Source organism: Amblyomma mixtum, chromosome 1 (genome assembly GCF_055824585.1).
Source record: "Amblyomma mixtum isolate Tamu chromosome 1, ASM5582458v1, whole genome shotgun sequence".
NCBI lineage: Eukaryota > Metazoa > Arthropoda > Arachnida > Ixodida > Ixodidae > Amblyomma > Amblyomma mixtum.
The window spans coordinates 314,202,234-314,225,778 of NC_143012.1; the positions used below are offsets into that span (position 1 = coordinate 314,202,234).

The following is a 23,545-nucleotide window of genomic DNA, read 5'->3' on the forward strand; positions in this document are numbered from 1 at the left end:
AACAACAGTCGGCTAAATTGTTAGTACTGAAACGTATACACATCCACAATGTTCTTTACTCGTTTACGACCAACGTATATGCATGTTTTAAATCAACTTTAAGATACACGAACCGCAAACAGAACTAAGCCTCCGAGCTAACATTCTAAACGTTAGCGCTCACATAATTACCGCGGACATCGTTTTTTTTTTTCGTACTGCCGAACTGTCTGTGGAGAATAGCTTGGGGGGATATATACAGCGCAATGTTATGATGTGCAGGAGGCACGAAAACTAAACTGAACACGACTGTACGCCATGGCTTTTGATTTCCATGCACTCATTCGTACTTATACACACCTCAAAGCAACGTGTTCCAACAGCTTTTCGGGCCGCCCGTACGTTCGGAACGACTACTGATACCTGCGGCTGACATCGTAAGCAAGAAACTAAACGGGTGGTGTATACGAAGGTTAGGTATAAAGGAATACCTTCATTAAAGGCATAGAGTTCAACTATGAGTGACCCTTAATGTCAAATACGAACAGAGAAAGTGAGACCTTTCTCGTCGGCGCGATTGAGTGAGTCAAAATAAATTTGCTTCTCTCGCGAAGCAAAAATCTGACGCCTCAGTGGCAGCAGCCTAATCGTCAAGCTCTACAGGAGCAGCTATAGCTTAGAAGGCAAAATAAAAAGCTCGCAGCCCAGGGAATCTCTTTCACGGTGTGGACATGCTCAGTCATTGCTATCGCTGACACTAGCCTACAGTGGACTTTACAGTCAGTTTCCGACAGCAAGAAAGTTGCGACGCTTTTAATCGTCAGTCCTGCGTGGCGCACATGTGTGGTGGTGTTATCACGACGCACTGTAGCAAGGCATACTGACACGACGCAGCCCGGATTAGACGTCGCAGAAAATAAAATAAGAGCAAAAAAAAATGTATGTCAAGTATAGATATAACACCCGCTATAATATCCTACACTGACACTCAGCTGACAGCAGGCTCACGTTTTTTTGTTTTTGTTTTTGTAATAGAGGGATTTTACAAGCTCGAGTCGCAATTTTTGCGGTTATATTGAGCGCTTCGCGACTGACGTAACTGCCATAAACTATACGACTGTAAAACGCGAAGAACTGCAGGTTTCATTAACAGGTCCAAAACACACCGGCGAATGTCTCAGACGGGCAACGCTAGTTCGAAAAGTGTACCTCCAGCGCAAATACAACAGGACGAAACAAACGTCTGTCTGCCTTAAATGGTCAAATTGCTAAAATACATATGAGCTGGAATATAAGAGGTCAAGTTATTAAAATACACGCAAGCAGAAACACGTGAGACGAGGGGTACTGAACGCTCCTTGCTAGCACACCTTGGGCCACGTTGTCATAACAAGACGGGTCATTACTTATAAGATGCAGTTCAGCGTTACGTATAATCATCGAACGGGCCAGCCGGCGTCAAATTGGCCATATCAACCAGGAGACATCCTTAAAGAAATAAACAACACGATAAGACCACTACAAACAGTTAACGAAAAAAAAAAACAAGAGGAAAAACTGCGACTATACAAGCGATCTTACGCGATTACCGCGGCATTAAAATCTTCCTTTTACATGTGTGGCTAAACAAGCTAAAAGTAACTTTACTTTTAGTATGCAAAACTTAATTCGCCTGTATAAAGGTATCAGCGGCAAAACTGCGTTTCACTGCGCGTGGTATGTAACGCGAAGAAGAGGAAAATAGTTACATAGGTCCGTCCAAGCGGTATTCACAGGACCATTTTGAAAGCAAAACGTTTCGCAAGAGTAAACAATTTTCGAATCTGAGCTCATCGAGAGCCCATGCAACGTAACGGCTTGTCCGCTCTGTTTATAACGAGACATAACAGCAATCCTCCATGGTAAGGCATTCGCGACTGCGCACACAACGACTGAGAAAACAGAAATAAGAAATCTCCAAGAATCCAGAATCCAGTCATTGGTTTTCTTAGCCCATGAATGACGTTTTTTGCGAATGAATGGATGAGCGCTTTTTGAAAGTGGCCTGACTACGCGAAACACCAGGACAATCAGCTCGCTGGCTACCGGGTCAAAGAAGGCGGTGAATGGCCACTTCGCTTATGCTCGGCAAACAAGCCACGGCCAGCAGCTGCGGAAGCACCGGCACTAGGGTGGGGCGTTGGTGCTCACGACTGAAACAAACAGCGCCCGCGTATACATAATCATCAAGAAAAAAAAAAAAAAGACAACACATGCTATGATTGCTCCGTGCAGGAAACCACTTTTTATTTTTTGCGTGCGCTTCGCGTACTGTGCATAGAACGCCATGTTCAAGGTCAATCGTTAACCCTTTCACCAGAGAGCACGCCAAAGCCGAGTATTGTCCCCATTTATTCAACATGAGACCTCCTGTCCCCTTTCCCAAGTTTATAGCCGCATTCAATGCTCATCCTGTTCAACGCCGTTAACGACTCTCGCAACGACGCACATTTTCGAGCAAACCACGTTGAAACGCATGTGTACAGACATACACACATACAAAGCGGAGGCAACTATAGTAGGATACAACTTAAAAAAACAGCACCTGCTAACCCTCGGCCGCGGCATTCTGTATTACTCCGCTGGTCAATCGCAACAGTAAACGAAATTAGCTTTTTAATGCTTGACTATATCAAACAATCCAGGTGTCAAAATTATAGAACTCATAATCTTTTTCTTGTGGTAAGCTTCTTACTTACATGACAAGAAACGTTTAACCAGCGGACTACTTATTCGTCGTGGAGGAATTCTGTGCGCGGAGGGTGAACGTGGGAGGAGCTTGACTGCAGGCTTCAGTTGTATCCAACAAATGGAGCCGAGGCAAACAAACATGTAACGCGACAGAAACCGAGCGGGGGTGCTTGCATGTATTCGATGAAATTAGGCGGTTGCTCAACGCCAGGGAGCGTGCAGGATGAACACACGTGTCTGGCACAGAAAGCCCGCAAAATAATATATTAACCCATTGCGACACGACCGATTCCAACGACGGCCAACTTGAATGTGAGCATACGTCGAAATTTCCTACTTCAGAAATTAAGAGCCACGAGGCCTTCTCTGAAGTACGGCTAAATTCCTCCTCTCTCTCTCTCAAACACCCACCAAGGCATGAACGAAGTGCGAAGAAATGCAAATCGCGGAGTGAAGCAATCTTATGCGCGGAAAGTATTACTCGACGGATAGTCTTCCAAGTCTTTTTCTTTGTTATGGCTAAATCTTTATTGTAAAAAAATACGTACACATGAGTGAGAGAACTATAGCACGAATATGCAATGAATAACGGGCCTGCTCACATTCTAAACGGCTGGAACATACATCTGCGGCGTAAGTTCTCAGCATGATGCGACGGAATGCACGTGCGGATTCGTACATATTTCGCTGAGCGCTGAAGCGACCACCGCAGGAAGCTGAACATGACTTAAAACGACACTGACCACTTACGCTTTTGCAAACCGAAGGTAAGAGACGCCGAGTGGCAAACATAGCCGGCGCCAGAAATTGTGACGCATACAGACCACGTGCCAACCGAAGCAGCATGGTCTTCGCAATAAAGCAACCTGCATATATATCTGTCAGTAAAACAGGCTCACTCTTTTCAGGCTTAGTCTAGAGTACTTAACCACTGCGTCTGCGCGCGGTGCTAACGGCACCGTCAAGACACGCGTGAAGCCTGGCCACGGAGCCGACGACGACAACCAGGGCACTAAATTGGGCTTGCCGGTTACTTCCCCATAGATTCCACCGAAAATATCGAAAACAGGGAAACGTCGGCCACAACAACGAGAGTATTTCACCGTCCCCGTCTCATTTGCCCTTTTTGGTTCAGGTGACGCCGGCGAGTCTAACGTCAGGGCCGCTTGCCTGCGTTTGTGCATATATACGCTCAAAAGTTCATTGCTTCCAGGCCAAGGCATGTTCGTTATGCATCCCCAGCGTTCCAGATCTCTCGAACGCATATGAAATCTGGTCCTCCCTCTCAAATGTTAGCGCTTCCACGATGCTTCAAGATCGAGCCCCACTACGCGGCCTACAAGCAAACCTCTCTGCAGACGCTCTAAACTTCCGAAAAAGGCTGTACGCGCACAAACGCAAGCGCGAAGAGGCGATGCAGCGGGTGGTGTCTAGGCATACATCGTGCGGCGGCGCGCAGCGGCCGGGGATCGATCCGCGCAGCAGAAGCCGCGGCAGGGCGGGGTCAGAGCCCCCCCACCCCCACTCACTCTCTCGGGAAGCGCGGGCCGCGAGCTCCCACACGCGGGGCCGCAGCAGGGGCTGCCACCATCGCACTTCGCGCATGTGCAGACTGAACCGACGCCGACGCCGCCGCAGACTTCCTCGACGCCGTCTGCGGAAGAACGCAAGGCTCTCCCTCTCTCTCATAGCAGTCACGGCGGAGCCCGCTGGTACAGCAGTATAGTATACACACGTAGTACGCACACCGAGGGCGCTGAACGATGCTCGAACTCGGAGTTATCGCATAGATGGGCCATTACAGTGTGTGAGAACATAAGTCAATATTCAGGCGATGGCGAAACACGAACGATAAATGCTTTCTGTAGTTGAGCTGTCGCCCGATAAAGCTGCGCTCATTAAATTGTTTTTTTTTTTTTTGCAAAAATAAACTGCGTCAGGGCACTTACATAAGGGCAAGTTAAACAAAGTGGCCACCCACACATTGATCAGATTTTGACAGTCCCTCTAGTCTCGTATAGTGAATGGCAGATTTGCGCTACTATATCACTCATATACATGCAGTAGTGAACAAAAAGATGTGATATTTCAGTCTTTCGAATTTACCTTTTTTACCGCACTAAACCTTGCGCACGAGGTTGGTGGGAAGACAACGTCAGACTTTTTACACAACCAATATTTACCATCATATTAAGCAATAAATTGTTTCTGCAGAGTATTTATTGAAAAACTGCTTCTGTGTTGCATGATGGCATCGGCTATAGGTTTATGGTTTGTGGGGGTTAAACGTCCCAAAGCGACTCAGGCTATGAGGGACACCTGGGCATTAAGGTGCACTGACCGCACAGTACACGGGCCTCCAGCGTTTCGCTTAAATCGAAATGCGACCACTGCGGCCGGGATCGAGACAGTATCGGCTATTATATGTGTTTTTGATATAAAATGAAAATCCCATGAATGCCTTAAATTTCACAGTAACGTAACACCGCCAGTACTTCGCATGCAAGTCTTTTGCGTCGACCACTGCGTGACACCGCCAAAACATGGAGCCCACGAAGCTGTCAGTGACTTTTGCAGCGGTTGCTGGACTTTCTGCCCGGTGATGCTCAGTTTTTTGTCCTTCAGCCGACGCACGATCGATGGTTATCCAAAGATAGAAATAATCTCAGCGGACCGACTTGGCCGCTCCATAAGCTCCACCGTATCCTTCATCCATTTTTTTCAAAAGCGTAGAAGAGTGCTTAGAATTTTAATTCTGTTGAAACACATATCCGAATCCCAGATTCTCGCGTGCCTACGGAAGCATAACCTTTTAAAAAGTTCTCTGATAGACCTCTCCGCTCGTGGCACCTTGAAACCAGTGAAGGAGACAAACTCCACGAGCGAAGAATCAGCCCCGTGCCATTAATAGTCCCACATCTGTGGTTTAACGTGGTAAATTGGTAACAAGGTACAAATCAAATGCGTTTGATGCGACGTACAAAACGAATACGATTATTACACAAGAACTTCGATTCGTCTACCGAAATCACTCGTTTCCATTCGTCACCTATGCATCAGCTAGCGTTGCTTTAACCATGTATCATCCTTGAAACCCAATTCTTTTACCGGATGTATGGGTTTTGAACTGGACTCCTGTCGTTTAGTTCAGCACACTGTGCATGACGTCTCACAGACCATGGAACCACTAGCCTGATGCCAAAACCAAATCTTCGAAAATATCGATAACAGACAGTCAAGTGTTTTTTTCCGCACGCGCGAATTATGTCTTGCTCGACAACTTGGTTGGTCGGTATAGCGCGTCTCTTGGGAAGACGGAAAGACCAAAATTCTTCTGAATCTTTACCCCTGCAAAACTTGTGAAGCCGCGGAAAGCGCTAGTCTGAAGTCTAGCGGAAGCTGATGGTGTTCCATCCCACAGTTGTGGCTGCGGATAATATCCATTTGGGCATTATTGACTACGTTATGTTAACGTTACACTCCGCCCGCTGCTTACAAAAATAAGCAGCAGTAAATGTAACCGCTGAATATGTCCCTTGAAAATGACAGGAAATTAATAATGATTTAAGACAGACGCGAAATGAACGCCATGAGAATCTGTCATGAAAGGACAAAAATGAAAAATGAACTGAAGGCAAACAGTACTACTCCTGGCGGAGTGAGAAGGCATTATTGCACCACAACACACTCAGGAACACCAAAAAAGTTTTTTGTTTATATCAGTGATATCTTGAATTTATACGAGAAAACTGAAAATATCACACATCTTTGTTCACTACTGTATAAGGAGGAGCCTCCGTTTTACGCAACTCTCGCACCCTGAACAGATTTATTAAAAAAAGGTTAGACCAGATTTCCTTACACGAAAAGGACGGAAGGCACTCGTTTTCCAATGTATAACGCTGAAGACACAATGCGAGAATTTGCGCATATCTTGTGCTTAATCCAGAGGGTAAAATGGTGACGCGAAACCTCTTTCAACGCGTGTTCTTAGTGAGGCAGATTGACGCGGGTTCGGTCCCGGCCGCGGCGACTGAATTTCGATGGAGGCGAAATTCTAGAGGCCCGTGTACAGTGCGATGTCAGTGCACGTTAAAGGACCCCAGGTGGTCGAAATTTCCGGAGCCCTTCCCTGCGGCGTCCCTCATAGCCTGAGTCGTTTTAGGACGTTAAACCCCAATAAACCAGACCAAACCAAATCGGAAGATGAGTTCGAAAAATAGAGCACAGAAGCGAGAGGCTCTAACACGGATACCGACCAGACGTCTTAATGGCATCACGTAAAGCGCTACCCACGCTAACGGCATCGTGTTCAAAGAATCTTTCTCGTTTAAAATGGCTGCTATGACGTCGTATGAATGTCTTCGCAGTGTTCAAGAGTTGAAGGTCTTGCACCAACACGGAACAGCAGAGATGGAGATAGGCAATGTACGCGAGGAAATAATGGTAACAGACGAGAAGAAATCTGATTTCATAAACAGTTGCTGAATGCAATCTGTCAATTTCACGCCGCTAATGATATAATACGCAAGAAACAGGAAATTTTTCGCCCCGCACAAAAATGTCCACTTACAGTAAACTGTCTCTACTAGCAATAAAAAGGGCCCGGGAGACCACCGAATTACAAAACTTTATGCTGAATAGCCCAATTTTTAGCCCCCGAATTCCGAAAAAACAACAACAAAAAAACTCGAAAACGAAGGCACCTACTTGCATATTATCACGGCTACCGATAAAGATAGAAAAATGGAGCACAGATATGGAATTCCGTCGCAACCTATAGTACACAGACATGCAGCAAATAACTGAATGGTGCAGCCATGCCCTTGTGTGTGCGAACAACGCCGTGCACGTCTCAACTGAAGGTATCGTGACAAGGCCACACACAAAGCTTGTTTTTTTTTCTTACGGCTACAGTCGTAACATCCTCCAGAGTAATCGTTATCGCGGGCGCTCGACGTAGTCGTAGCCGAAAGCTCCTACACACTGATCTGCTGGCCGACGATAACGTTATCCATATGGGTTGAGGAGCGGGAGCACTCTGGAATGTGCCCCGTGTGACCATATATGTCACGCAGGTGGTCCTATAGGTCCCCGAATGGGCGCCCTCTCAAGTTTGAGCCATGCAAGGAGTGGCTCTTCCACATCCCACGTCCTCTATCGCAGTTTTAGATGCCCTTCTACAAGTTACATCGCCCAACTGCAGACCTGCAGGGCCATTTACACCAGCCATCAGCGCTATGCCTAACGTTTTTCCCACTTCCTCCCCGAGGTTTGAGGAGGGGGAAGGGTAGGGTTGTGTTGAAGCGTCAACGAAAGTAAGACACTTCGAAAAGGAGCACCTCGAAGAAGTAGCTCGCTCTACGACACCGTTGTTGCCAGCCTGACCACCGAAGGTGCCGTGCGCTGCACCATGGACATCACTTGTGGGAGCTGATGGCTGGGCGTAGCACCTCATCGATCGAGCACACGGGAAGCCCCTCAGTACGGGTGGAAAACTATACCAGCTCCACGGGAAGCTCTCTTAAGACGCGTGCCTTCTTCGAAAGAGGTCGTCCAATGCCACGGCCAGACATGGGAGACGGGCAAGGAGCAAAGCAGCGAGGTCAGGCGCAGCGCTAGTGGCCGCACATGCACTGAACTAAAAAAGACACAAACAAAAATATATACAGAGGGCCCAGTGCCACAAAAGACAAAACTCGAATTCTCAAGTTTGCGCTCTTTCCATCAACCATTCACTTTAGCTGCTAGCTCTCTTCGACCCTCTGGTACGTTCTGCACGGTCGCCGCTTATCTAAGAGCCAACGAGAGCCCCCGCATAGATAGAACGCTAAGGCCCCTAAGGCAAAGAGAGAGAGAGCTCAACCGAGAACACAGTTTCGCCTCTGTAGAGGGTGCGAGCGTATGGAGACAGTTTTCAGTGCGCAGGTCAGCTACTCTTGACAAGTCACGGACAGCAGCAGAAGGAAATGGGCGAGAGGGAAGAGAGAATAAAGCAAAGAAAAGGAAAACCTAGTCTAAACCGGCACACGAACACATACACAAACACGTCACACACGCACGATTCGTCAGGTTCGACTTTTTATCTTATTTTCATCGCGGCCAGTTTGTCGCAGTGGTGCTGACGAAAGCTCGCCGCAGCCTGCCCCTTTTAAGGTGCTCACGTTTGCCTTTATTTTTTTTTTCCTCGGAACCAAAGCGAGAAGGAGAAGACAGCGGCGGGGGCAGAGAGATAAGGCGGGCTGTCGGTTCCCGTCGCACGCAGTCTAGAAAAAAAAAAAAAAAGACAGCGCTCGACGATTCGCCCCCAGTCGCACAGCACAGAGGCTTCTCTCCGGAATGGCGCGGACTGCGTGGTATGTATACCGGCCAGCCAGGCTAGCCTCCGCGGAGTAGTCTCGGGATTGTCTCGAAGCAATCGTAGTGCCTGCTTCTTTCTTGACGCATCTCCTCCTCTATACCGCCGGCACCGCCTTGGTCACAGACAGGGGCCACGTATAAGCGTCCCCCACCCCAACTTCTTGCTGCTGTACGCTCCGGGTGAGTTATCTAATATCCGTTACTTATACAGGCAACGTGATACGAAACTGCTATGAACTCGGGCCGCCTCAGGCATGCCGCCGCCGCGGTTGGGGCAGGTGACACGTACCCTCTTCCCCTACGGCACGCAACACACGCAACACAGGGGTGGAAAGAGAGCGTTGGCGGCCTTGCCGCATGCCACAGGCGAAGAGACACTCGCGTCGCGCGAGCTATGTTATGTACACTCACACACTGCGCGGCTCTGTGCTCGCGGGTATTAATGCCGGGACCTTGGAGAGCGCCGCCTCGGCTGCGTAATAAACACGGGGACAACCGCAGAGGGCGGAGCGGACGCTCCTGTAGGGCCAGCCAATGAAAGGTATACTCCCACTGAGACACATGCCGGCGTACGCTGGCCGCAGAACGAAAAAAAAAGAGAAAAGAAACAACAGGGTTTTGCGCTGAATCAGAACCCTTTTACGCTCACCGCAGACGAGGGCGGGGCGGGCTCGTTTAACGCTCTCAGACGGGAGCCACACCCGCACCCTGAAACGATCAGACTGAAACGATGAACATATATATACAAGGTTCGGGAGTCTACAGTTTGATACGAGGCCGCTGCATAACAGCTGCAAATCTATTTGCATACCTGCCGCAGAAAAAAAAAAAACAGAAATAGAGAGAGGGTGAGAGAGAGCGATGGAACAAGAAAGAGAAAGACAGAGCAAACAGAGCCGAAAGGAGAAGGGAGCTTTGCAGAGTGCGCGCGCATATTGATATGCATGCACACATGTTTCGCCCAGGCGCATATGGTTGTATACCTCGCTAACGCTGCGACGACGTACCAGACCGGTATCCGCCCTGCCCGCAACGCTCGCACTAAACGAACACGCACACACACTCAACGCAGGGACACACACACACACGGAGAGCCACGAGAGACGACGCCACAAGCCCGCGGAGTTGGGCCGTGTCGCAAGGGAAAGCTGAGAGTGCATACAGGGAGGGGGGGCGTACGGTCTTCGCGGAACGGCGGCCGCACGGCGCGATTAATCAGCCAGGTGATCGCGCACACAGCGTGGGGCCGCCGCTCGCTGCGTTCCGTGGCCGGCTCAGCCGCGATGCCACGGCCACTCTACCGCTCCGTTCCGGAAAGTCTCCCACAACAAATCACTCCCCGGCAGCGACTCACGCAACGCACACAAACACACGGGGGCGCGCAGCAAACACTCGCTTTCTCAAGGAAACGAAACGACTCCGCCGGCCGCTTAGGAAGGAATCGAGCTCTCGTGGCACGGCATGTGTAGTGTACGTGGGCGTTGCAACGGCCTATAGAGACCTCGGCGGCGGGGGAGAAGCGGCGGCCGGTGTCATTTGTTCAGCCCGTGGACATCTGCAAACGCTCATCCGCTTCGTCTAATCAGAAATTCAAGACGAACCCACGCGGCTTATGCTTCCTTTCAAGCACGAGCGCGCTTCGGCGATACACCCTCGTCTTCTAGTGTCGCTATGAAGTCGCGCTGCAGGTGCGTGAGTTGAGAAACGGGAGACTCCGCCGCGAGCGCTCTTCGACCTCTTACTATGTGTAAGTGTACGTGCGGCGGCGCACAAATCATTTCCCCGTAATCGCTGCCCACGTCCGATTCGACTTGGCAACGCATCCTTTTTCATAATGCGGCTATGAAACCCCCCCTCCCATCGTTCTCTGCGAAGCGTAAGAAAGCCTATTATGCTTAGTTGCAATTCAGGAATGTGTGGGCTAACTTCATAAAATCATAAATACACTATATTTCAAGCTCCTATAGTTCAGCAACAAAGTTTAACATGCGTTAAAAAGCCGTCTTTATCAAAAGAAGACCACGAGGCGGAACCCTGGCAATCACAACGCAGATGTCACTCTGGCTTCACGTTGACACGGAGAGAGATTGAAATAGGTTTTTTCGCGCTCTCTCTCCCCATCTCTCCTTTTCTTTCCGTATAAGTCATTCCGTGTTTTACGGATTTCTAAGCATGCGTAATAAAGTTTAGCAGAGGTATGCCCACGTCACGCAGATAGGCTTCAGCTGAGCAGCGATCGCACAACCGAAAGTGCCTGAAGTACGAGGTCTGTTAGAAAAGTATCCGACCTTTGGGCGAAGAAAAAAAACTGGCACAACTGGAGCGTTGGAAACCTAATGATCTTCAAAGTGGTCTCCTTGGGACTCTACACACTTCTTCCAGTGGTGCTGCCATTGTTGGAAGTATTCCGAAAAGGGCCCTTTCGGAATGTGTTTTAGCTCAGCTGTCGTTGCAGCCATAATGTCCTCTCTTGTCTGAAATCGCGCTACTTTCAATGGCCTCTCGATGTTGGGAAACAGCCAGAAGTCGTAGGGGGCCATATCAGGAGATTAGGGAGTCTGCTGAACTACAGGAGTCTGGTTTTTCGCCAAAAAAGTCTGAATCAAGTGCGAGGAATGTGCAGGAGCATTGTCGTGATGGATGCGCCAATTTCCTGGTGACCTCAACTCCGGTCTCTTGCGCCGCACAGCACCACGTAGGCGACGGAGGACATCCCTGTAGTACTCTTTGGTCATTGTTTGACCCTGTGGGGTGCGTACTCGTGGTGTGCCGCCCAAAAAGAGTCAAAGAAAGCAGTCAGCCTGACTTTGACATTGCTGCGCAATTGGCAGGCCTTCTTTGGTCTTGGTGGCGTGGAATGCTTCCACTGTGATGACTGGGAATTAGTTTCCGGGTCATACCCGCACACACAAGACTCGTCAACAGTGATTATGGTGTTGATGAAGTCGGGGTCACTGTTTGTGGAATTCAGAATTTCCTGGGAGACTTCAACACGAAGCTGTTTTTGCTCCACCGTGAGCAGCTTCGGCACGAATTTCACCGCAACTCTCGCCATGGCCAAATCTTTGGTGATAATAGAATGTGCAGCAAAATTGCTGATGTCCACCTCTTCCGCAATTTCTCGGATAGTCACACGACGGTCCCGCATCACCACAGCGTTCACTTCGGATATGGCCTGGTCATTTCGGCATGTTGATGGCCGACCGGAGCGTGGCTCGTTCTCCACTGATGTGCGGCCGACTTTAAACCAATTGTACCACTGCTTAATCTGTGTGCTGCTCATAGCATCCTCACCGAAGGCCGTCTAAACATTCCGAATGGTTTCCACTTGGCTGTCGCACAGTTTCTGGCAAAATTTGAAGCAGTAGCGCTGCTCCTGTAGCTCCGCGATTCTCCTTGCAATAAAAAACCGACGAGAGCACTGCACACTGTCTCGCTCAAACGCTGCGTCCCAGTGATTGACGCTATCGGCAGGCGGGAAAAAATTCGTGTATGCGCACGAAGGTTCAAGGTCGGCTTATGCAAGCGCGCTTGTTTCATATCCATCAGGTGTTCGCAAAAAAAAAAGTCGGATACTTTTCTAACAGACCTCGTATACTGTCGAGATAAGGCGCTTTCACATTCGAGGGGTGCATTTTGGAGGGAAGGCACTTTTGATGAAAGGCACTTTTGATGAAAGGCACTTTTGATGAAAGGCACTTTTGATGGAAGGCACTTCTCACCAAAGCACTTTCCCCCAAGGCACTTTTGAGGGAAGGAACTTCCCACCAAAGCACTCTCCACCAAGGCCCTTTCGGTGGAAGGCACTTTCGATGGAAAGCACTCTCCACCAAGGCCCTTTCGGTGGAAGGCACTTTCGATGGAAAGCACTTCCTACCAAAGCACTTTCGGTGGAAGGTCGATGGAAGACACTTTCCACCAAGGCGCTTTCGGTGGAAGGCGCTTTCGGTGGAAGGCACTTTCGGTGGAAGGCACTTTCGATGGAAGGCACTTTCGACTCAGGCAGCGGAGTGGCCTGTACCATGCCTAAACTTTCAGGTGCCCAGAAACCGCGCGCTGCGGTCGAACGCGATTCTACCATTTTCTTACCGCGAAAGTGTGAACTTCATGAGCTTGAAAAAGGGGGCACCAACCGAATCACAAAGACGCGCACACAAGACGCAGATGTTACACACGGACGGACACACGCTCCGTCCGTGTCTAACACCTCAGTCCTGTGCGTTAGTGCTTCCGCTGGTACCCCTTTTTTTCAAGTTCAAAATGCACCAACTGGCCCAAGAGCTAACGTTTTCGCTCCTTTATGAGCTGCAGCACCTTTTCTTCCGATTTGTAAAAAGACTCATTTAAATATGTGCAATTCGTTTAAGACATGCACAGCATGCTGCGCTGATCTCTGCACGAAATTTTGCGCTCCAATGGCTGCATAAGAAAATCGATAACACATGTGTCAGGTGCCACCGAGAGGTCAAATGAAAGATCTTCCAGTAAAAAAAAAAAAAAAAATGACAGAATCGTGGCCCAAATACGACCAAACGTTTTGTCACAACGGCATTTTTTTGTATTATTGCGTAATTTTATACAGTATTGCAGTACTTTCTGCACTTCGGTCGAAACAAGAGACAGCACGACGTATAAAATTCTGGTGTTACTACAAAAATGTGCTGTTACATGAACAGAAACTCCACAAAAACTGTTATGACGGCAGAAAATTTTCTGTTGCGTTCTTCGACTGGGATATATAACTTAGCAAGTCTGTCGCATCCACCATAGTAAATGTCACCGCGAAGCAAGAGAAGGGCCACCATGACGCAGAGAAGCACATCAGTAAAAGGCAACGGTTTACAGCCAACAGCAGCTTGACCACGTCATCGCTATATTCACGAATATTTCATGCGTGAAGTGAATAAAAATTTACGGATCGTAGGTGCAGCATATAACGCCTGAAGCAGAGTGATTCCGTCACCTAGCCTTCATGTTTGCATATAAGCAGTCAGCGTAAGTCACTGCCGTTACCGGAAGGACGAATGAAATAAAGGCTTATAAATCTACTACTGAGCAGTAAAGATATATGACAGGCGCTCGGCGGCCTTCTGCCTTTCTGTACAGCCTCAACAACATGCGTTTGGCACAATATTTTTTTTCTTTTGCGCTGTCCGCGTCGCACACTTCACGCTTGCCATCCTTCACTCACTCGCTTCCTGTTGCGCCATCTACACTTTGTACCCTTCCACATGACTGCATAGCTAGTGCCAACAACGACCATTCAACTGAGTAGGCAAAGTCGGTTCCACACCCGCCATCTACCGAACCATAGTTATTCCCATGAATCATTCCAACAAAACAACGCACAATTCATTCTACACTTCAGATACAAATATCGCACCCAAGATGAAACAAAAAAAAAAAGGAAAAACGAGCCGAAGAGTGATGAACTCGCGTGAGACCTAAACGATGCATGCATGACGGCAGTTACGGGGCAGAATGTATACACTCATGCACAGCCGCGGATGCGCCAACAATCTGAAAGGAATGCGGGGAAAAAAAAAAAAAAAACAGTACTGGGCCGTATTTTGTAACGATTTATTTTTCTTGATCCATTCCTTTACATCCCTGCCATGGGTCTGCCTCGTCTTCCATATCAGAACCATCGACTCACATTACCAGTCAGGCTATTAGTCCTGACGTCACAAGTTTCGAGTGCCCACTGCAAAAGAAATGAACTATAGAAACCAAATCATTATGAAATATGGCCAGTCCTGTGCCCCCTAATCCGCTGTGCACCGATCCTTTTTTTTTCTTTTCCTTCGGTCCCTGTCACTGGAGGTGTACCCAAACTAACTCGCCCAATTTGCGCGTTTCAAGCACGAACCCTGCACGTCGGGCGCCAACGCGCTCTCGGGTCCCGCAGCTACATGCTCCGTTCACTTGGCGCCTCGGCTGTCGGACGGTCGTCCCACAAGTGCCGTTTCGACGCCGGGGGAAGCAGAGGGGCAGGATCCCTTCCCTGCGCACGTGTCCCGCACTGCAGCACGGCCGATGCCTGCTCGCCAACGGCGCGCACCCTCGTGTTTCCCCCGCGGCGGCGCCTGGCGACGGCACGTGCCGCGGCCGTGGACGAGCACAACGCGGACCCACCCACACTCTGAACAGAAAGGAGTAAAAAGGGAGTAAGCTGTGAGTTTACTCCGTTTTTGCTGCCACATAAGCGTATTCGTGTTCAGAGTGCACCCCGCCTGCATGCCGCCCAGACCACTCGCTATGCGCCCACCCGGACAGAACGTGCTTCAGGTATCCACTACACATTGCGCCTAACCGTTCCCCGTCCCGCGGCACTGCGGTTTGCAAGCTGGACAAGTCGATGCTGTCCTGCACTGAAAAGCACATACTCTGCAGGAGTGGAGAGCACTCTGGCCGCCGTCGAAGACGCTCTCCAGCGATTTCGCGCCACTTGGACAGGGGTCAGCGCAGCGTAGATGCGCTCGTTTTTGCGGTTGCGAACAGTCATCGTTTCGTATGCCTTTTTTTATTCTACACGCGCTCACTGTTCTTTAGCTAGTGAAAAAAAAAAAAGATGCAAAACAAACCCTGCTGAGCACCAGGACCGGTAGCGTTTACAAAACCCGACTGTGCCCCGTAGTGGTGCAAAGGCACCACACGTTCTACTGGTTTGGCCACTGCGCGCGGCTCGCTTCATTATCCGTTTCTTTTTAACACAAGCGTCGTTTGAAAGCCACGCGTGCTATACAATATACTCCAGCCCCTTCCACTAAACCATAATATAAACAAAAAAAAAAACGACCGTGTCGGCCGACCGAGGAGTTGCAAGCCGGCCGTCATTCGCATGGCTGTGCGCCGCCGCTCGATGCCGCCGCTGCTTAGCATATTCGATTGCGCGCCCACGGCAACGGCCGGCTTGCCAGCCAGACTGCAGGCGCACGCAGCGAATATTCACGATAAACCGAAGCGCGTGTGTGTACCTGGACAACGCCCGAACGACCCGTTACGCTCACTGTTTATACGAGAACAATCGGCGGCAAATTTGTGGCCGTGAGAGGGAGCCGGAGATCCCCGTGGTGCCCGGTGGGCGCAGCGGAAAACCTTTATTCAGAATGTACAGGCTACGCCGCTGCTGGCTTAGTGAGACGATAAGCGGTCAGCCCCTGCAGTGCATGCAGGCCTCGGTGCGGCCTGAGTGTGTGGCGATTTGCTCGTCAGCAACCAGCAGCTGTATAGACTGACACGTTGTTCGACGAATTCAAACATATACGAAAGGACGCCCGGCCGGAAGAGGTCACTATATGCGTGCTACCGATGCCTTCAGTTGTTGTCCATGTATATATATGCACGTACCAAACCCGTTCCGTTTCACTGCGAGCGATTACGCGCAGGTAAGATACCCACGAAACGTACAAGAGTGCATGCACCGTCGATTAGCGTAACTACTCGTTCACGCACGGTAGACGACAAACCGTCGTGGACGAGCACGAAGAAAACCCGCCGACGATATTCACACAGCACCACGAATCGGCCGCGTCCTTTATCCTCGGTAGTATACAAAGTGAGCACTGGGCGAAACATCAACAGAACGCTGGAACGGGGAAGGGACAAGCGAAGACGAGTCAGAAGCAGCGAGCGAGCAAGACGCGGCTCGGGCAATAACATTGAACGGTGCGTATACTAACAGAGCACTTGGCAGTGGATAAGCATGCTTAGACAGCATGCGTGAGTGTGTGTGTGTGCCGGGGGAAGGGGGGGGGGGGAGCAGAGCAGTAGCAACAGACTACATTACACATATACACCCAGTGCGTAGTTGCACAGCGCCTTTCCCTCCCGCATTTGCCGCCGCAACCGCTCCCGCCCGTGGCCGCGCCTTCGCTCGCGCCAGGCGCAATGGGCCCCGGTCACGCATTCGGCGTGCGCGCTCTATGAAAAAGGGGACCTGCTCGGATCGCGTGCTGCGCAGTTCCCATTTCTCTCCTGCCGTGATGCTTCGAGTGGCCCAGCTACCGGCGAGCACAACACTTCGCTAGCGCTGTCCGAAGAGGGGGGGTGTCTCCTCTACGCGATGACGCACGCCCACCGACTCACCACTTTGTTCGTCGCCTATCTACCTTTCCAGCGGGGAGAAAAGAAAAGAAAAATGCAGAGTAAACGAATTAATGCATGCGTTTGGCGCAACCGGTATATCGCGCGAGACAAAACGCACCATCGGCACTCAGCGCCGTTCGAGCGGTGGCCCAGTGTGCTTTGCTCCGGAGGTCGCGAGTTCGATACAATATCAAACTCCACTTGCTGTTTTTCTTCCTATCTCTCGCCACCCTTCGCAGACTCTGTCGCATTAAGACGGCTTTTGTTGCGACGGCAGGACTAAGACGCTGCAAGTTGGCCGATGTCTTGACGCACGATAAAGTGGGAGCGTGGCCAACAGCGCAACGCCAAGGAAGGCGTAGAGTCCTGCTTCTTCCGCGGCACGCCGAAGTTGGCGAGAGCGCAGCAAAAGCCTCGCAACAAACAGTGCCTTCTCCAGGAAGTGCTTCGGGCCCCCTATATAACAGGGCTAGGCCCAAATCGTTATGAAAAAAAAAGAAACAAAAGAATGACGCCGTATGAGCGCCTGTTATAAGAAACCCGGAACTGCCTATACAGTGAACTGAACAATGAGGCATGAACAGACTGCAATGTGCTATTTTTTTTTTAGGAACTTAACGTGTACAGGCGACCCGTAACGTAAGGTAGAATTCGCAGCAACTGAAGATAGCATTAGCACAGCTAGAAAGGGAGACTATCTCACTTTATTTTCTCAAGGCTTGAGGAAGTGAGCCTTTTAATGCTCAACTATACAGGGACACGGAAAAAAAATTACGGTCGATTTGCGTAGTTAAGCCAAATCCAAATTAGGTGCGATAGCGCTCCGTAGCCATTGTTTTGTACTGCTTATCGTCCACCAGCCACAAAGCAGGCTTCAGACAAACAGACACACCCACAACGGCTGAATACGGGAAATGGTCACTATACAGTGCTGGCGCACTTAATGAGAAAGTCACAGGCAAATCCACGAAAGCGGCGCAGAAACTTTACCTTGCACGCCAAAAGAACACAATACCAGACGCTGAACTGCTCCGAGTGCATGCAGCGCGCTCGAAAACAAAGCAGCTCGTGGAGAGTACAGCGACACACGCCCGACCAAGCAGAAAAGTACCTCTTCGTACAGAACGCTTGTGAGTCACTGAGATGTACACAAATTCAAGATGAATCCGATGAGTTCAGGAGAATCCGATATAGTGGGGCTATCCGATATAGTGGGGCTATTGTGAACACTGAACAGAATAATTTCACTGACATCCACTTACGTCGATACGGATGGTCTTTTATTCTTTATTCTTTATTCAGAGGTTACCCCGCAGCGCCCATAGGCGTTACAGCAGGGGGGTTACAGCATTGAAAAAAATACATCCTCGTGAGTACAGCACACCTGCATTTCACTGAGTCGATTCCATTCGCCAATTGTTTTAACAAAAAAGGAGTTTGCGTAAGTGCCAGTCCTTGAGTGATACTCACGAATTTTGAGAGGCGTATACAATGTTGATACCTCCTTGTCTGAAAGTTACATTCTTTTCTTTCTATTGATAGGTCTATTGATTCGGCTTTTGATAACGTGCTGCGTAAGCGGCGTACATTTCACTGGCGATGACCCATCTTTTCCTTTGTTGCTTTTTTCCTCCCCTTTTTTCCTCTCTCTCTCTCTCATTTACGGTGACATTCAGATGAGATCCTGACGGAGGAACCGAACGCTCACGTCGGCAGATCTATCAAACCTGTTGACGCGCTGCCTCCACGTGCACTATAGCTCCGAGGGAAAGCAGTAACGCGGCCGATTTGGATGCACGTTTTCGACGGAGAAAATGGGTTGCCTATACGTTCCGAAGCTCGAAACACATCAGCGCCGCCTGTGCTGCCACCCTTTCCACTACACGTGTTCCGTGCGTACGGAGCGCTACTTACCTGGCTGGACAACTCGAACGCCTGCGACAATACGAGTACATATACCTACAAGCAGTGCTGCGTGTGCACGTCTTCAAGAGATAAACCGTGCCAAAGCACAGGCCTTTTCCAGGCTGCTTCGGGATGCCACGATAATTTTTATGGATGTATAATACTTCGACGCTGACAGGCTCGGCGTAAACACACTGCGAAATTACCCATTACGCAAATGCTCATTCACCGCCAACGGTATAGTATACATGACCGGGCAAAGAGACAACGTTTCAGTCAAATCATAAAGCTTACACACAAACCTCGCCTTCACTAACGTGGCGCGGTCGTTGCCATCCTACATCATCCGTCGCAGGACAAACGCAGCGGACGGACGCAAAAACTCTTGGCGGCTACCGCTGCCTGCTTTGGCTTGAACAGAGGCCACACAGAGGGCTGCGCGATTCGCGGCACCTCCCGCGCGATCGAAGACGATGCAAGTACGTCGACGCTAAAAGCGCTCGCAAAAGCAGCGTCGACGGCGCTGGGTGGCGACTGAAGCTCCAGGACAGGCAATATAAGAAGAAAAGAGAGCGCTCGTGTGCGGCGAGGGGGACTCATCGCCGGTGGCGCTCGGCGATATTCATCGTCAAAAGTGGCCTCGTGGTGTACGCGTACATGCAGGCCGGCGCGTGCGGCCGCCGCTGTGTTACCCGCCGACGCTCTTCCCCCTCTTCGTCCCCGGGGACGGAGAAGAGGGCGGTGGCCCCGTAATAGATTTCCGAGTGGCCTTCTCCACCCCGCCGACGACGAGCCGCGTACAACATGTCCATTAGCGAGATGACGGCATGGATGGGGGGAAGAAGTGTACAGAAAGCGGGGTAAAACAACGCAAAGAGGAACGGGGGGGGGGGGGGGGGGGGGGGTTCATATTGGGAAGCCGGGGTGGATCGAAAAGCACGCCCGAGCAGCGCTGCGCGCGGGTGGGACGAGTGGGTGCTAGCAAACACCAAACGTCTTTTTGAACGGTCCGAGGAGGTTCTGTACAGTGACTCCCGCGCACCAGTTCAGCCAGAAATGCTGCGGACAGCAGCGTAAACGGCGGTCATCATCGCGACACCCTGTACGCTTGCTCATCCTAGCGGCCAGCGCAGCAAAGCAAGCACGTCCTACAAAGTAAGGCGGAAATAAGAGAGAGACTGGTGAGTATGCCTGCCTGCAGCGAGACAGCAGCTGCCTGCTAATACTGTTACGTACCAATAAGCGTTGGAAAGTAAGCCCTCCAGCGCACTGTGAACACAGATTGTGAACCAACGTTGCCGTGGGAATAAAGAACGCTTTGCTTCTAACATGACGCACTTGCTACAGCGCAACAGAAGCAGCATTACAATGAATTCGGGACAGCGCCGACAGCCAGTGCAGCTAAGCCCAGCGGCCTATCATGTTCTGTTTTGCTGCCACTCGGTCATCCTTCTTGCGTCACGGATGATGCCAACGCGCTATTTTTTTTTTTTTTAATGTTCAAAGCCATACGCCACCAGTTACGGGAACTAGAAGCGCCAGTCCTGAATGCCTGTAATGGGTAACTAAAAGAAGGATCAGTGCTCTCACAGTGGTCCTCGGTGTACGTTCACACATTTCGTGCACTGCACAGTATAGGTCAGGCACGCAACTCCAACTATCCAAAGCGCAGACCTTATCCACTCCTCATAAGCGTACTGACAAGACGGTTAAGAGAGAAAATCAATCAAGAACATCCACAACGCAGCAGTGCGTGGATGGTGGTTCTACCAGAACCACCTAAAGAATCCTCAACAACCGTGGAAGGCCCCAGATCGACGCTAGACTTTCTTCGGGCTAAGTGGCCAGCAAAGTGATGTTTTCCGCACATTTCTCGTCAGCACGAGCACACTAACTCGCTGCCCGCGCTAAGATCGAGAACAGAAACGAATGATTGACGGCAAAGCATTCAGCCGGCATTACGTGAATGTGTTCACCTACTGAACGTACAGGGCGGACCATACTTAATGGGAACACTCGAGCGCGTGGGTTCGCAGTTCGCTCAGCCGATGCACTTTCGTGGTGCCTGTACGCTGCCTATGCGAGACGGCTTCAGGGGTCGCTGCGCAAGCCGCAAGACTACACGCTAAAGTGTTCCTGTACACACACACACCCGACACCAAAAGTAACCGAGCGCACTACGCCCCCAGAACTAAACTGAATTTCCCACAAAGTGATTACGCAGCAGATAACGTTGTTCACGGTGCAGTTCACTTGCTTAACAACTGTCAGAAAGCTAGGTGAAAAGAGAAGACAAAAACAGAACTGGTTAAATATATAAAATTCTGTTAAATGTTCTCTTCCTGTTCTGGAATGAGCTCCAAAAAGCCCCCATGACAGAAAATGAACGTCAGACAGAGAGGATAAGAAAGATGAATTATCTCTCCTCATGAACAGCTCAGGTGCTGCACGGCCCCCGAAACCCACCAGGACCATGCATAAAAACGCGGTAGCTATAGCTCTCCCTCCCTCGAAGTCTTCAACACTATTTGAGCCAGCGACTATGCCATCCCCGTGGCAAAGGTGAGCACATGCAGTTCGCCTTTAGCGCGAGGCCCCTGTCCGAAGACGTGTGGAGAAGTATACAGCGCCCCAGGCGTCGTCGCGGGGAGTGTTTGACAAGGGCGGTGCGCTGCACACACCAAATGCTCGCGCAGGCGATCCGCAGTTGACGGCGGCCGTCAGGAGGCGCCCATGCATGCGTCAATCAAGCCGCACCTGCAGCGAACCCGTGGGGTGCTCCTCGTATCTTTTCAGCGCATTCGCCGCACTGCGCCGTGGTGTCAAAGTGCACCCGCAGTAGTGGTCGGTGGAGTTTTACACCCGGGTTCCGGCAGCACAAAGGCGCGGATGCCGGGGCCGGGAGGACACATACCACCGCCGATACTATCCGTTCGCAAAGAAAACACCCAGGGGCTCGCTGCTTACAGCATGAAAAGGTGCGCCATGAGTTGACAAAGAGAAAAGGCCGAGAGAAGGAGACTAAAGGTTTCAGCCGTACGGACTTTCAAGAAACAGGCGGACATCACCCCCGCAGGTCCTGGCGCAATAAATAAAGCCGACGCCACCAAGCGGCAGATATGCGAAGCTTGCTCTCCCTATACAGCCAGCCTCCGCTAAGGCGGTGCTATCGATCGAGCACGGGGCTCGCCATTGGCTGGACGACGCCCGTCTCGAGACTTATATCCTTGTCGACACTCCCTCTCGTGCTCTCGTTATACCGGGGCAGCTGCCTGCCTCCTCTCCCCTCGAGAACGCAGCGGAGACGAACGACGAAGGCGGACACGGCGGCAAAGGCCTGCGCGGTGGACAAATGTACACGCGTCCCACAAAGATCGAGCAGCGCCGAGCTCACCGATGGCGAGGAGGAGTGGAAGGACAAAGCGGGCGAGCACCTCGCTAAATGTCTCGGTCCCTCTTTCCTGCACCTTCAGATACAAGAGAGCAGGATCGCTTTTCCCACTATACCACCTCACTAAACTTCATTCCGTACAGAGAAAGCTACAAGCGCGAGACGATTGCCTTCACAGGTGCGTTATCTTCACGCGCTCACGAGCCAGCTGAAGACGTCTCAAAACACTTAGTCTAGCGCTCGCCCTGTCGTCAGATGAACATAAAACGAACTCCTACAAGGCGGAATCCCGCCAGACAGACAGAAGAAATGAGACAACACGTGAAACCTCTGATCTGAACTGTTCAACGGAAAGTACGGCAGAAGACGTGCGATTCGAAAGATCATGCAATGATCGTTTTAGCCAGCCATATGGTATTTGCAAGGTTATGTTTCTTCGCAGCCCGTACAAGAAGGCTGAAGCTCGATATCGTCTACAACGCCCTATAACAGCACCCAATGCCGAACAGCAAACTGAAAATCTGACTAACGTCGACAATATGCCCCATTCAAAGACGCTGCCTCCAGCACCACACCCGGCATCAGTAACTACGAACGTTAGGCTGCCATACACTGACTGCTATTCCCGACCAAAAGATTGTCTCGCGAGAGCGGTCTTCGTGTAGACCTGCGGCTTCTAAGCCCATTTTGCATGATATAAACAGGAAGAAGACAATGAAAAGACGCCAGCTCAAGTCCAGAATTGCAGAGCCAGTCATCGAAGTGCAAAGAGCATAAGCACAAGTCTCTGTGCCCGAAAGCGGCACCGGCTTAAAAGAAAACCAACCCTCGCGCGATGCGCACACACGCGAGCTGACGCAAATCAGCGCCAGACGGGCCGCGGTCTCTGCCGAGCGCAGTCGACGTCCAACGAGCACCGACACGGAAAAACAAAATCTCCACGTCTTCCTACTCCACAGCGTCCCGCAACACCCTCCGGGCGACGCGCCTCAGTCGCCTTCGGGAGGATTAACCCGCGCACGCGGCTATTACCGGCCGACGGACGACGCTGTACACCCTCCTTCATCCCGCTTCATCGAATCTCTATAGGGA

The 23,545-nt window shown here is 50.6% G+C and overlaps 1 protein-coding gene across 4 annotated transcripts in view; it reads right to left on the reverse strand.

Annotated features, from left to right (window-relative positions):
* rg (A kinase anchor protein rugose) overlaps positions 1–23,545 on the reverse strand; it is a 317,271-nt gene that overhangs the window by 113,823 nt on the left and 179,903 nt on the right. The window lies entirely within an intron of this gene.